At 43.6% G+C, this 15,808-nt stretch overlaps 1 long non-coding RNA gene across 1 annotated transcript in view; it reads left to right on the forward strand.

Annotated features, from left to right (window-relative positions):
• Nucleotides 1-954: 954 nt before the first annotated feature.
• Nucleotides 955-15,808, forward strand: part of LOC137434559 (uncharacterized) — a 54,237-nt gene continuing 39,383 nt past the window's right edge. Inside the window, exons 1-2 of the long non-coding RNA XR_010985871.2 lie at nucleotides 955-993; nucleotides 8,662-8,717. This is a non-coding gene — a long non-coding RNA (uncharacterized LOC137434559). The remainder of the gene's footprint in view (nucleotides 994-8,661; nucleotides 8,718-15,808) is intronic.

Genomic DNA, 15,808 nt, shown 5'->3' on the forward strand with positions numbered 1-15,808 from the left:
GTCACAGGATCGGTGAGTCTCCAAAATCCGCCTTCGTGCTCTTGCGAAGATGCAGGACGATGTCGCGATTGTTGTGCTGCTCTCCGACCATGAAAACTGCAACGTCATTGTTGACTGGCCCTCCCCTTCCCTCCCCCTTTCCCTCCCCATCCGTCCTCCCCCTCCCTTCCCCCTCCCTTCCCCCTCCATCCTCCCCCTCCCTCCCCCCGCCACCCTACCCCTTCCCCTTCTCCCCTCCCCTCCCCCTCCCTTTTCCCCTCCCCCCTCCCCCCCTCCCCCTCCCTTTTCCCCTCCCCCCTCCCCCTCCCCCCTCCCATCCCTCACCCTCCCCTCCCCCTCCCCCTCCCCCCACCCCTCCCCCCATCCCTCCCACCCCCCTCCTCCCTCCCATCCCCTCCCACCCCCCTCCTCCCATCCCTATCACCCCTCTCCCCCTCTTCTCCCCCTCCCCCCCACCTCTCCCCCTCGCCCCCTCCCCCTCTTCTCCCTCTTCTCCCCTCCCCCCCGTCCCCTCCCCTCCCCTCCCCCGCCCGGCAATGCTGGGTACTTCTGCTAGTATATATATATATATATATATATATCTATCTATCTATCTATCTATCTATATCTATCTATCTATCTATCTATCTATCTATCTATCTATCTATCTATCTATCTATCTATCTATCTATCTATCTATATATATATATATATATATATATATATATATATATATATATACAGTGTGTGTGTGTGTGTGTGTGTGTGTGTGTGTGTGTGTGTGTGTGTGTGTGTGTGTGTGTGTGTGTGTGTGTGTGTGTGTGTGTGTGTGTGTGTGTAAATATATATATATCATATGCAACTAAATCTGTTTGTTTAATACACGCTGGTGTTGATAACGTGACCTGGGTGGGGGAGGAGATGGAGCATTGCAAGGAAATGATATTTAAAAGATTGAAATCTTCATACAACCTTACTGGCATGCAAGACGACCTTGGATGAGAACAGTGAAAGGTACAGGATACATCATGTATGAGCACTTAAAAGGACGGATTTCATCAAGTCATTTTTATTTGAATTTTAACTCCAGATTGTGTACAAAGTTAGTTTGTATTTAAACGTGGTGTTAATTATTTTTTTTATAAAAACAAAGCAAATATGTAAATTTAGTTACATTGTACAAACTATTAACAATAACCTTTATGTAAAGATCATTTCGTTATCAAAATCATTCACTCGTTGATTACAAGAGATGGATTTATCATCGTTACCTCCACCACCGTAAGTGGATGGACGTTATGCTTTCACCACTCTTTGTGAACAAGTCATCTCAAAAGGTTATAGACAGATTCGGACGGAACTTGTTGGACAAGTTGGGTGTGTGACAAGGACGACATGATTGGATTTTCGTGGATGAAGATCCGGAAACGAGATTTCTTTTTTAAGTTTCCAAGTGATTCTTCCATAATTGAGTGATCCGGTCAAAACGATATACCGTACACTCCGGGGCGGAAAAAAAATGAGCCAAGCTGCTTTTTTCACATTTGGAGCCACAGGTGTGCAGTGCATAATCCAGTTTACATTGATTACTCAGGTTACAGCAGCTAAAAACCCTCCATGTAGTTTACAACAATTTTTATGAAACAATTCGTGGTTTAAGAAGTTTTGTTCTCAAAAAAAACGAAAATTTTGAAATATCTATATTTTTGCCTTTCATCTTCAAAAGCAAATATCCCAGGTAAGACAAAATAGATCAAATACATTTTATACATAAAAAGGAAGATGAGAAAGGCTTTTCTTTGAGTTGTCCCTGTGTTTTGATTTAAAGTTTTGAGTTGTTCTGTGTTTTGATTTAAAGTTTTTAGTTGTTCCGTGTCACAAAAAAACATTCTAATAAATATTTTACTGGAAGAAGAATACTTTTAAAGTTGTGCAATGCATTTTCAGGGTGAATGAACTCTTCTGACAGTTTCCGCAGGCTTTTCTTTTCTGTCCTGGAGAACTAAGAATGTCAGTCACCTGTCATCTTTACCTGTAGTGGCTCTAGGCCTGCCAGATCCCTTCTTCATTGCAGTAAAACCAGTTTCCTGGAACTGTACATCTATTCTGTTTATGGTATGCAGATAAATAGGATGTTCTTCTTCTTCAGGAGCTTGTTGATTTCAGAATAAGTCTCGCCCGCTTGACGAAGCCGAGCAATTCGATTTTTAATAACTCCAGTTTTTGTCATGTTGTTGTGTTGTCATGTTTTTTGACTGCTTAGTGCACATGTGATGCCTACATTGCTCTAATTTATGACTTGTACAGGTGGTGTAGGTCATGTTTTTGTGTTTCAATTTAGAAATGCTTCCAAAGAAAGAGAAGTTCCTTGCTGGAGTTATTAAAAATCGAATTGCTCATCTTCGTCAAGCGGGCGAGACTTATTCTGAAATCAACAAGCTCCTGAAGAAGAAGAACATCCCTATTTATCTGCATACCATAAACAGAATAGATGTACAGTTCCAGGAAACTGGTTTTACTGCAATGAAGAAGGGATCTGGCAGGCCTTGAGCCATTACAGGTAAAGATGACAGGTGACTGACATTCTTAGTTCTCCGGGAAAGAAAGAAAAGCCTGCGGAAACTGTCAGAGGAGTTTGGAACTGCTGAATACAAGCCTGCTTCCAGAAGGACCATCACAGGAAGTTGACTGATGCTGATTTTGCCTCAAGAAGATGTGTTAAGAAAACTCTATTATCCAAGAAAAACATCCAGGACAGATTGCATTTTTTGGCCGAATATAGGAACTGTGACTCAGACTGGTTCCAGAGAGTTCTGGAAAGTGAGGAATCAAGATATCAGATTTTCAGTGACGCCCTAGAATGTTACCTTCATCGATCTGGTGAGAGATTAAACCCTGAGTGAATTTCAACAGCTGTGAACCATGGAGGAGGTAGAATCATGGTCTGGGTGCATTTTCGTCTGCTGGTGTTTGTGAACTCATAAGGTGTGAACACTCAAATTACTGCCTAGGAATACCAGAAAATATTAGAGAAAGGATTACTTCCCAGCCTCGAAAAGTTATTTCCTGGATAGAAAAGCAAACAAGCCATTTTTCAACACGATAATGCCCGCCCATAATGCCCGCCCGCCCAACCCGCCCATACTGCAAAAGCCTCCAAAAACTGGTTGGAGGAAAAGTTCCTGAAATTTGTGTTCTGGCCTGGTCAAAGTCCCGATTTGAACACCATGTAGATTCTTTGGGCCTATATTCAGCAAAAAACTTATGGAAGGAAATTTGCAAATTCTGATCAACTTTGGGAAGCTGTCAAACATGAACGGGACAAAACTGACATTTCTTGGTGCAAGAAGCTTTGTGAAAGTTTGACCAAAATACTGGATTATTTTAAGAAAGTTAAGGGACGAGCTATTCCATACTGATTTGTACAGTTATTTCTGCACGTTCTGCTGTTTTTTTAATGTATGGTAAAATAGTTATGACAAAAAAATGATAAAAAATTGACTTGGCTCATGTTTTTTGCCCCGGAGTGTTCAGTGCCCTCCAAAAGTATTAGAACAGGAAAGTCAAATTTGTTATTATTGTTTTATACTCAAGAAATTTAGATTTGAGATCAAAAGATGAATATGAATGAGGTAAGAGGACAGAAGGTCACGTTTTATTTCTTGATATTTCTATGTATATGTTTTACCATTGTAGAACAAAAGCACTTTTTATGTTCCGTTCCCCCCATTTTATGGAAGCATAAGTATTGGAACAGATTAAATTATAGTAAATTAAAGTAGTATAATCGTTAGTATTTAGTTCCATATCCCTCGCATGTGATAACTGCATCGATCATGTGACCCATTGACATCACCAAACTCTTGGGATCTCCCTTTGAGATGCTTTGCCAAACCTTTACTGCAGCCATTTTCAGTTGATATTTGTTTTGGGGGTTTCTGACTTCAGTCTCATCTTCAGGAAGTGAAATGCTCCATTGGATTTAAATCAGGAGATTGACCTGACCAGTCTAAAACCTTCCACTTATTCCCCGGATGAACTCCTTGGTTGTGTTGTCAGTGTGTTTTGGGGTCATGGTCTTCCTGTATGGTGAAACGCCACGCAATGAGTTTGGAGGTATTTTCATGTACATCTGCAGACAAAATGTTTCTATACATTTCCAAATTCATTCTGCTGCTGCCATCACTAGTTATATCATCAATAAAGATGAGTGAGACAGTTCCAGAGGCAGTCATGCTCTACAGTCTACAGAGTATCATTCTATTTATGAGCCTGTTTTTAGTCCACTGCAGGACAAACAAAGGCCTCACTCAACTCAGGTTAGGGTATGTGGTTAGCCATGTGTTCTTTAGCCGTGCTTGCCAAAATAAGGCTTGGAGAGAGAGAGAGAGAGAGAGAGAGAGAGAGAGAGAGAGAGAGAGAGAGAGAGAGAGAGAGAGAGAGAGAGAGAGAGAGAGGCGGAGAGAGAGAGAGAGAGAGAGAGAGAGAGAGAGGGGCGGAGAGAGAGAGAGAGGAGCGGAGAGAGAGAGAGAGAGAGAGAGAGAGAGAGAGAGAGAGAGAGAGAAAGAAAGAAAGAATATTGAAGCAAGCACGCTTTAATCCCCTCTGGGTCCCAACGAGTCCAAAATGGATCCAAAACCTATAACAGAAGCCTTGAATTGGCATTTTAACAATACGCAAACAAGCAAGTACCATTTCACAGGATAATTCTGAGAGATTGATTAACAGAAAAAAAGATTGGGACATTTTTAAACTAAAAGGATTAATTCACTTTCAGAAAGTTTGGTTTTTGAAAGCTTTATAAGTTTGTATGTTTGTTTAAAAGTTTTTGAAAGGTTTATATATTTTTTAAGCACCTTGGCTTCAAACCAAACCTTTTGAAGCGCTTTCACGTGTTATGGCACAACATCAGTCATAACGTTGTGCAAAGGGCAAAATAGTTGGCACAGCATCTCTCCTCCACAATGTGGGACGGGTTGAAGTAAAGGTAAAGAGTTGCGTGCCTCGATGTGTCCATGCAGAAATTGTTGTCGAAACGACGGGGAAGTAGATCACCCCACCCCTACTCGGATATCACCTGCAATCCAGTTTCACTTCTACCAACAACCCAAAAGCAACCTGTTGTGCTCTCGAGCCGAGCTCGGGTTACAAAAGCTGAGAATTTAAATCCTTAAAATGTTGCCGTTTACAACGGGATTTGAACTAGCGACCTCGAGGACACCAGTTCAGTGTCCTCCTTACCCACCAAGTCCCCGTACCTGGTACAGAGGCATTTGTTTCAGAGGTAACCCAAGAGTTTGTCCTGCAAGTGTGATGAGGAGGCTTCTGGCGCGACACGGCTCAGCAGTACGCGACAGCAACTTTGGATTTTGGCCCAAGTGCTCTGCAAAAGGTCAGGTCGCAATTCCAAATCAATGCGAACACGGCGTGCGAATGGCAATGGGTAGGTGAGAGTTGCTCACGGCAGCACGTTAATTTGGCATCAAGGAACTCTCCAGCACCAGAAAAATATCTTCCGCAAAAATGGCACCACGACACCAAAATCGGAAGGAGGGAGTGTTCTTTTTCTCCAACGTTAAACTTTAATGGTAAAAACAAAAAACAAGCTACTAAAAAGATAGGAAATTAAAATTCGGAGGAAACATAAGAACGTCACCGATTAGTGGAGGTAAAAAAAATTAATGGGAAGAAAAAAAAACAAACGAAGATGTGCTGCAACAGTTGGGGTGAGCAAAGGTAAGAAGACGATGTGGGATGAAGAGATGACTTGGCTTTGAAATGCACCACCATGTTCTCCTGCCTGCTCAAAGATTCTGCAATTTAATTCTCACTTCCTGGACTTTTGCCTCAAACTCAGCAGTGTGTTGCGAATCAACCTTCCTAATCAGATTATTCATGCGCTCATTCTCCAGCTTAGAGAGAGAGAGAGAGAGAGAGAGAGAGAGAGAGAGAGAGAGAGAGAGAGAGAGAGAGAGAGAGAAAGAGAAAGAGAAAGAGAAAGAGTAAGAAAGGAAGAAAGAAAGATTGTAATTGTAATATTCTGAGGGTGCCGGAGAAAACCCACCGACTATTGGTGAGTGTAAGACACCGTGGAATATTTCCACAAATGACCAGCACCAATGGACAGGTCCTCCAGCATTTTTCCGAATGACGACGCACACATTGACGGTGCACACATTGACGACGCACACATTGACGACGCACACACTGACGACGCACACACTGACGGCGCACACATTGACGGCGCACACATTGACGGCGCACACATTGACAGCGCACATATTGACGACTCAAATTGACGACTCACAAGTTGACGGCGCACACATTGACAGCGCACACGTTGATGGCACACACGTTGACGGCACACATGTTGACGGCGCACACGTTGACGGCTCACACATTGACGACGCACAAATTGACGATGCATACGTTGACGATGCACACGTTGACTACTTGTACGTTGATGGCGCACACATTGACGGCGCATGCATTGATGACACACACATTGATGGCGCACACGTTGACGGCGCACACGTTGACGGCGCACATGTTGACGGCACACACGTTGATGGCGCACACGTTGATGGCGCACAAATTAATGGCTCACAAATTGACGGCAAACACGCTGATGGCGCACACGTTGACAGCACACACGTTGATGGCGCACAAGTTGACAGCACACACGTTGACGGCGCACACGTTGACGGCGCACACGTTGACGGCGCACACGTTGACGGCGCACACGTTGACGGCGCAAAAATTGATGGTGCACACATTGAAGACGCACAAATTGACGGCGCAAAAATTGACGGCGCAAAAATTGACGGCGCACACATTGACGGTGCACAAATTGACGACACACACATTGACGACTCACACATTGACGACGCACACACTGCCGACGCACACACTGACGGCGCACACATTGACGGCGCACACATTGACGACGCACAAATTGACAATTCACAGATTGATGACTCACACATTGACGGCACACACATTGACAGCGCACATATTGACGACTCAAATTGACGACTCACAAGTTGACGGCACACACGTTGACGGCGCACACGTTGACGGCGCACACGTTGACGGCGCACACGTTGACGGCACACACGTTGACGCCACACACGTTGACGCCACACATGTTGATGGCTCACACATTGACGGCTCACACATTGACGACGCATACGTTGACGATGCACACGTTGACTACTCGTACGTTGACGGCGCACACATTGACGGCGCATGCATTGATGACACACACATTGACAGTGGACACGTTGATGGCGCACACGTTGACGGCACACATGTTGACGGCGCACATGTTGACGGCACACACGTTGATGGCGCACACATTGACGGCGCACATGTTTATGGCGCACAAATTAATGGCGCACAAATTGACGGCAAACACGCTGATGGCGCACATGTTGACAGCACACACGTTGATGGCGCACAAGTTGACAGCACACACGTTGATGGTGCACACGTTGACGGCGCACACGTTGACGGCGCACAAGTTGATGGCGCACACGTTGACGGCGCACACATTGACGATGCACAAATTGACGGCGCACAAATTGACGGCGCACACATTGACGGCGCACACATTGACGACTCACACATTGACGGTGCACACATTGACGACGCACACACTGACGATGCACACACTGACGACGCACACATTGACAGCGCACAAATGGCGGCGCACAAATGGACGGCGCACACATTGACGGCGCACACATTGACGGCGCAAAAATTGACGAGGCACACATTGACGACTCACGCATTGACGGCGCACACATTGACGATGCACAAATTGACGGCGCACACGTTGATGGCGCATACGTTGACGGCGCACACGTTGATGACGCACACGTTGACGGCGCACACGTTGACGGCGCACACGTTGACGGCACACACGTTGACGGCGCCCACGTTGACGGCGTACACGTTGACGACGGACACGTTGACAGCGCACACACTGACGACGTGCACATTTATGCCTCGTCCTGCATGCAAAAAGCCAGGATGACAGTTTACAACTGGTTCGAGATTCCAACTCAGGTTAGATAGCTCAGAGAATAGTGTGCCTATGTCCAGACTATCCTGCCAGCAAGTGATGGATTCGACATATCTTGGTAGAATTCAGTGTCCACAATATTTCTGTAAAGACTTCAGCGATGCTGGTTATTCTGAAGTTCCATACTCTGTTACAGAGCATCTGAGCTGCCAAAGCAGTTTCTTGGCAAGGGTTATACTGGGTGGTTTGCCATTGCCTTCCCAGCAGTTAATGAGCAGGAATTTTTAATTTGTTCAGGGTGCCAGAGACAACTCGCCCACTCTTCACGAAGGACACCGTGGGACCTATAAAGTCCACCAACGAATGGCGGGAGACTGTGAAACACCGGGATGACAGTTTATAGCTGGGTCCACCCAGAGAACCACGCAGACTATACAGCGGAGAGGAGAGTATCATGATACCGGATTCAAAGCTCGTATCCTATGTGTAATAGTGAATGTACAAGAACACTAATGACCTTGTAGTTCAAGTAAAAGTGCCCTGATGACCTCTGCTCCATGAAATACATTCAAACTCCTCAATCAGTCTTTTACAAACTTTGTTTAAAAAAATAAAAACAAGTCAATTTATCAAAGGTTGTGTGAGTGTGTTTGCAGGATAGTGTTGGTGTCTTCCAGAACCATCTGGTCAACTTCACCACATCTCCAACATGGTAAAATTACTGTGCTGACACAACTTGTTATTTTTCGGCAAAGTAGTATAAACACATGCTTAACTGGAGAGTTCATGGAACATGATACCACTGTTCAAGTATATACTTCAATTTTAATAAAAGTTATTTTCATGGGACCCAATAAGTGTTAAAGAATTCGGAAGTTTAGTGTGACAAGTAGAACGCACGGTTTACCAGAATTGTATATAGCGATAGCAGCGGCCTCTTCTTCACCCTGTCACATGCTACACCCTACATATTAATATTGTCGTGTCGCTTGTCTCAGTTAAGACCGAGAGGAAGCCACGGATGGAAACGAGCGTTAATGAAGGGGTTGTTCAATTGATGGCGGATCATACGCGATGATGAAGAAGAATACCGACTTACCTGGATGGCCTTGATGACGTCTTCAACCTTCGAAAATAAACTCAAACCGAGGCGGAATTTAGGTAGAAAAATAAACACGGCTTTATTGCCGGAACCTGATACAAAGAACGTGATGATAAATACTACAATCTAATTTGGGATCCCACACACCAGATTGCAACAACAGACAAAGGAATATATATATCATAAAATAAAGGGGTCGTCGTGCGTGTGTGGTGCGGGCATATCTCTGTCTAGCTGCAGTGTCAGGGATCGTCAGGCCTGTTGGTGGGAAGAAGGCCGACCGGTCTTTGGCGTGAACCAGGCTGGGTTTTTATTAAATTTTCAACAAAAATAAGTTTTATTTATACACGGTACTCAACATTACATGAGCAATAATAATCACAAGCTGGGTTTTTATTAATTTTTCAAAATCAACATCACATGAGCATGAGCAATTTTTCAAAATCTGTAATTACAAAAGTATTTTCACCCCATAAACGTTGAGCATGCACTGGTTTAACAAGGAAGTGTTCAACTTCAATGTCGGTCACACCCATAAGCACAGTCAGCGCAATGGATCGACATTCTCATGTGATCTGTCGCATTCTTTGGTAAAAGGGCAAATGCTGCTAAACCAGCTCATACTCACGTATGTGAGTGCAAGCAACAAAGTGCAAGCAGCACTTCAATACCCATCCAAAGCTGCACTGCCATGTCAGAGCAGGTAAAGTAAACCAGGAAGTGTGAACTGTAACCACCTCCACAGGTAGCAGGATTAGACTTGCCCCAAAGGTGTTTAGTGAGCCAGTTGGGTGACTGACAATCCAACTCCTTAATAGTTGAATCTGCACTCACAAACAATCGGATAGCAGTCCAATGTTCTTCTTACAATTCCACTATCCCGACAACTTTATAGTAATGTTTTATACAAGTTGGTTCGCCATTGCCTTTCCAGTGTAAGTACAAAGCAAGAATTACCACGATACTACTTCCAATGTGTGCTGTTAGATGAGATCTTCTTTTATGGCAAACTATTATTCCCATGTTATTGTCAGGATGGCCGGGGGAAGCTTGGCCCAAGTCTTTCACGAACAGGCTGGCCATGCCTGACGTTCGAGTAAAGTTAAGTAAAGTTATTATACATTATACATTGATATTATATATTATACATATATATTCTCGTGCAACTCCGATTAACATCAGAGTCGCGGATAGCCTAAACGGTCTTATTGGAGGCAACTACCCAAACACTGATTCGGCTATGGCCGTGCGGGAGGAAGAAGGGAAATGGAGGCTGGCACGAAAGAACTTAACTGCAGCACGCCAGGGTAGCTCCGGTCCTGTGAGAGGAAATTAACTCAAGCGGCACAGGTTTGAATGGGGGATGCAAAACAATACAAGGGTTTATTCAAATGAAAAAGGCAGGACAGGAAAATGCGCGCCGATAATAAAATAAGGTAGCTAAAATGGGATCCCACACACAAGAGATATCAAACATGAGACGAGGGAGATTAATTAAAGAAAGAAACACGTCTTGTAAAATGTACACGCTGAGCTTGGCTTAGCTTGTCTTGTCGTCTTCTTCCGCTGCTGTCCAGCACCGCCCCGCCTGGCCCGACCGCACACCACGAGGTCCTTCGCTCCAAGTCCCACAAGGCCTCGCTCCAAGCACCACGTGCCCCACGCAGGCTCACGGCTCCACATGGGGTCGACTCTGACCAAAGTCCTGCCGCGTCTCAAACCCAACTGCTCAAAATGGACTCGGGCTCTGCACTGCACTGCCAGGAATCCAACTGCTCAACTCGACTCAGGAATGGAACTCGACTCCCTCACTCCTCCTGCTCAACTCAGGATCAGATCTGCACTCCTCACTCGATCCAACTTCCTCCACAGGCGTCCGGCGCTCATTAATATCTCTCGCCGGTGACATCAGCTTTGGCGCACTGCTCTGCCAATCAGAGCCTCCACCGACTCGCCCCTGTGCACACCCACTGCGTCACTCCAACTCTCGTCCCATACTCCGTGGTCCTTGTGTTATAGCACGTGCTATGCGAGGTGGGTAGGCCACTCGGAGGTGTAAATGGTGGCGGCCAATTGTGGCGGTGTTCTCGCCTGATTTCTTCCTAAGTCATGTCAGGGGAGAAGGCGTCATTTAGTGTTGTACTAAAGGTCCAAACTGATGTTTAAGTGGTGTGCAGTGCCAAAAATGGACAAAGGTTTGACTACCAGGTGAGACATACAAGGGCTCCACTCATTAACCCCTACACTAACTAACACACGAATCTCCTGGTAGATTCACAATCATACATCTTAACCCGACAAACGCCTACACATGACTATTACAGGTAGATTCCCTATCGCGACAGTCGAAGCATGTTACCTACTCAGATCTACTCTGCTCTACATATATCACTACCAAAATTCGTAACAATATTATACAGTATACATATATATATATATATATATATATATATATTGGAGATACATATATATATATATATATATATATATATATATATATATATATATATATATATATATATATATATATATATATATACAGACTTGGCATTTAATATGGAATTATTTTTTTTTCTTGACGGGTTTACTTTCTTAACTCAGTATATCAATCTGGTGAGTTTCTTTTACACTTTGGTGATTTATTTGTTCAAAGAACCATGTCACTGATTGTCTGTCGCAGCAAGAAGTCAACAACAGGATTATATCACAGGTGGCGTGGCAAAATGTACGGACAGGTGCATTTGATGATTGGCTTCACAGTCGGGTATACAAGGGTTGTTGCGTTCTGTATTAGTGGAAAACAACTGCTGCACGTCTCCAAAAGTTATTGCCGCTTCCTCTGGAGATGGTCCGTCAACTCGACAATGCTGTTTGTCATGGGGTGGTGGCTTTACGAAATTACGGCATGAAACAGCGTGCTATTGCTCGGCAGTATGGCATCACTCATGGTCAGGTGTCATAGATCCTGAAACGAAATGCTCAGAGGGGTGTCCCTACTCCAATACCGAGGCCAGGACGTCCCCACAGAACCACAAGGAGGGATGATCGCCAGCTGCACCAGTTAGTCCGCAATGGCCGTACCAAGTCAGCTAATCGGTTTAGGGCTGAGTGGCAGCAACTGACAAATGTACCTGTATCCAGAAGGCTAGTCAACCAACGACTGGTTCAAGCAGGCTATCGTGCCAAGCGTCCCCTGAGAAAGCCACGCCTGACCAGACAACACCACCAGCGCCGATTGCAGTGGGCCAGACAGCACCGTCAATGGCAGCCAGGACACTGGAATCACGTGATCTTCAGTGACGAGTCTAGATTTCTGGTCTATCGTCAAGATGGCCGCGTCCAAGTGTGCAGACAAGTGCATGAAGCCTACAACAAAGATTGTATAGTGCCAAGAGTCCAAGCTGGAGGTGGTGGGGTGACCGTTTGGGCTGCTTTTCATGCAGGGGGCAAAACTGACTTGGTTGATCTGAATGGAAACCTGAACCAGTTCAAGTACAGGGCCATTCTGGAAGAAACATTGCTTCCATTTGCTCGTGCAGCCTTTCGAGGAAACTTTGTCTTCCAAGATGACATTGCACGGCCTCATTGTGCTCGCATGATCCAACACTTTCTTGCTGACCGTGGTGTAGAGCATATGGAGTGGCCTGCCATGTCCCCGGATATGAATCCGATAGAAAACTTGTGGGCAGAATTAACGCGTCAAATCGACCACTTGGACCAGCAGCCGACCTCTGTGCGTGAATTGCAGCAGGCTATTGTCACTGCATGGCAAGCGATTCCTGTCCAAACCTTGGCAAATCTCGTGAACAGCATGCCTCAACGTGTACATGCTCTCCTGAATGCTCGTGGGGGTTACACGAAGTACTGAACTGTAATTTTACTGTCCGTAATCCCAGTCGTAATTTAACTTTTGTTTTTGTGAAAAAACAAGTACAAAAAGTTTTAATTAAAACAAAAGCCGCATCGATGTTACACAATGCCTAGATGCAGCTGTGCCTATAACGTCGATGTTATAGGCACAGGACATTCCTATTGATTCGATTACTTGATGTTATTTTTGTGCAAAGTGAAACTATATCTCGGCAATTTCCCGTGTGTGGCGACGAATTTTTAATATATCTCGGCATTTTCCCATCTGTTATTTCAGGCGGTGTATGACTGACCATGCCGCGATTTAAAAAAAATATATCTCGGCAATTTCCGTGTGTGGCGACACGTGAACGTAGCTATGCTCCTCTCTCCACATTATTGTGACGACGTATAAATTAAATATTTCATCGTGACGATTGTCATCAAATGGACGAATTTTTAATATATCTCAGCATTTTCCCGTCTGTTATGTCAGGCGGTGTATGACTGACCATGCCGCGATTTAAAAAATATATATCTCGGCAATTTCCCGTATGTGGCGACACGTGAACGAAGCTATGCTCCTCTCTCCACATTATTGTGACGACGTATAAATTAAATATTTCATCGTGACGATTGTCATCAAATGGACGAATTTTTTATATATCTCGGCATTTTCCCGTCTGTTATTTCGGGCGGTGTATGACTGACCATGCCGCGATTTAAACAAAATATATATATCTCGGCATTTTCCCGTCTGTTATTTCGGGCGGTGTATGACTGACCATGCCGCGATTTAAAAAAAAAATATCTCAATGGACTTGAAGTTACAGGCCTTTGAGAATTCATTTCGTTCTATAAAGGGCAACTTTCATCGGAATTTCTTCCCGTTTTTTTTCAACCGAGTCTAAAACTATGTTAGCGACTGTGAAAAATGAAATGATATATCGAATTTGATTTGAAATAAAACTGTGTGAGAGAGGAAGACACCACGGGCCTATAAAACAGGCCTCAAAGCTATGCGAGTTAATAAAATGGTGGATATTTGTTTATATGAAGCCTCTCCCACAATGGGTGGAGCTATGGTTCCCAGAATGGGTGGAGCTTTGAGGTTTTGTCTTCTCTGCAAGAAGAACAAGAAGAACAAGAACAACAGCAGAGTGCACTCTATGACCAGCGTCTTGCGACGCGGCTAAAAATTTGGCTAATGTGCAAAATAAAGAGATACTTCTGGAAAACGTACAGAAGTTTAACACTACTGTCCATGAATTGAGTTCGATATCAGTTTACATCACTTTCGAGGATCAATTTATTTGTTTCAAAATGTCAAATGTGGTTTTTGTTTCTTTTAAAGGTCACATTAACAAAAACTAAAATAATTTCAACATAATTCCAATGAACTTTTGGTTCTAAGACATCTTGAAAAGTAAGTTCACCCCCACAAAAAAATATTCCATATTAAATGCCAAGTCTGTATATATATATATATATATATATATATATATATATATATATATATATATATATATATATATATATATATAATATATATACGTATATATATATATATATATATATATATATATACGTATATATATATATATATATATATATATATATATATATATATACATATATATATATATATATATACATATATATATATATATATATATATACATATATATATATATATATATATATATATATATATATATATATATATACATACATATATATATATATATATAGCTGGCGGAATAGGTGCCATCGTAGTTCAGCAGCACTTCTTATTGTGACACCTTTCGGACAGAAGAGGCGACAGAAATACTCCACATCCTTCTAGGACAGCATCAGACGGTGAGAGCATGCCAATTAACAAGTGCTTTTGCCCTCTGAGCACCAAGCTGTTCATAGATTGGCCTTAGTAAGATTTTCCGATGGTTTTTTCCAGTGCCCATGATAACTGCAGCATCACTTCCTAGGTCATCACTTCGACGTAGAGCAAGTAACAACACATCTGTGTCTGGGGAATAGAAACTCACAATGAATCCTGTTTTCACAAGTTGCACTGCATGCAAAATCATGAGTGTGTCAGCTTCCTCCTGGCTACTGACCTCTTTAGCAATTTCACATTCAAAATTGCTCTGGACACTTCTCCTTGTCACCGTTACAATCTGCATGGAGGATCTACTGTTGATCAATCTATTTGCCAGGAAGAGTGTCAGTGAATCCTTTGTGACATTACTTGCAAGGAATGACTTGGTGTCCTTGATTTTGGTTTGCTCATCAACAATATAGTTTTTCACTGCCTTGGTCTTGCCTCTACGCAAGCTAACCCCCGCTCTAGCAGGGAAAATGGCCTTTAAAATGCATGTTGTTGTTGTTGTTGTTGGTCTTGCCTCTACGCAAGCTAACCCCCGCTCTAGCAGGGAAAATGGCCTTTAAAATGCATGTTGTTGTTGTTGTTGTTGGTCTTGCCTCTACGACGTTCCCTTGTTCCTTCCTTCAATGATGCATCAATTGTGTAATTGTCAAACACAACCCGAAGCTGCTCATAAGCACGTCCTCTGCATTCGGCTAGCTGTACATACGCTGTGCCTAGCACCTTGCAGTTCTGAAATTTCTTGACATTAATTCTTGCAATAGCGCCATTCCATCAACAATTAAGCATGTCCTGGGTCTTTCTTGCACATTCTCAGGGTGTTCTGCAAGTTCTTCAGCATGGTCACTTGAGTTTGTGTCATCACTGGATTTCACAAGACCCTCCAGGAGTGATATGATCTTGCTCTTGTCGGTGGTGGGGTGGACCATTCCATTTGGCTGGAGAAGAGTTCTATTGGTATTGGACA

The sequence above is a fragment of the Myxine glutinosa genome, chromosome 10 (assembly GCF_964187855.1).
Source record: "Myxine glutinosa chromosome 10, kmMyxGlut1.1, whole genome shotgun sequence".
Lineage (NCBI taxonomy): Eukaryota > Metazoa > Chordata > Myxini > Myxiniformes > Myxinidae > Myxine > Myxine glutinosa.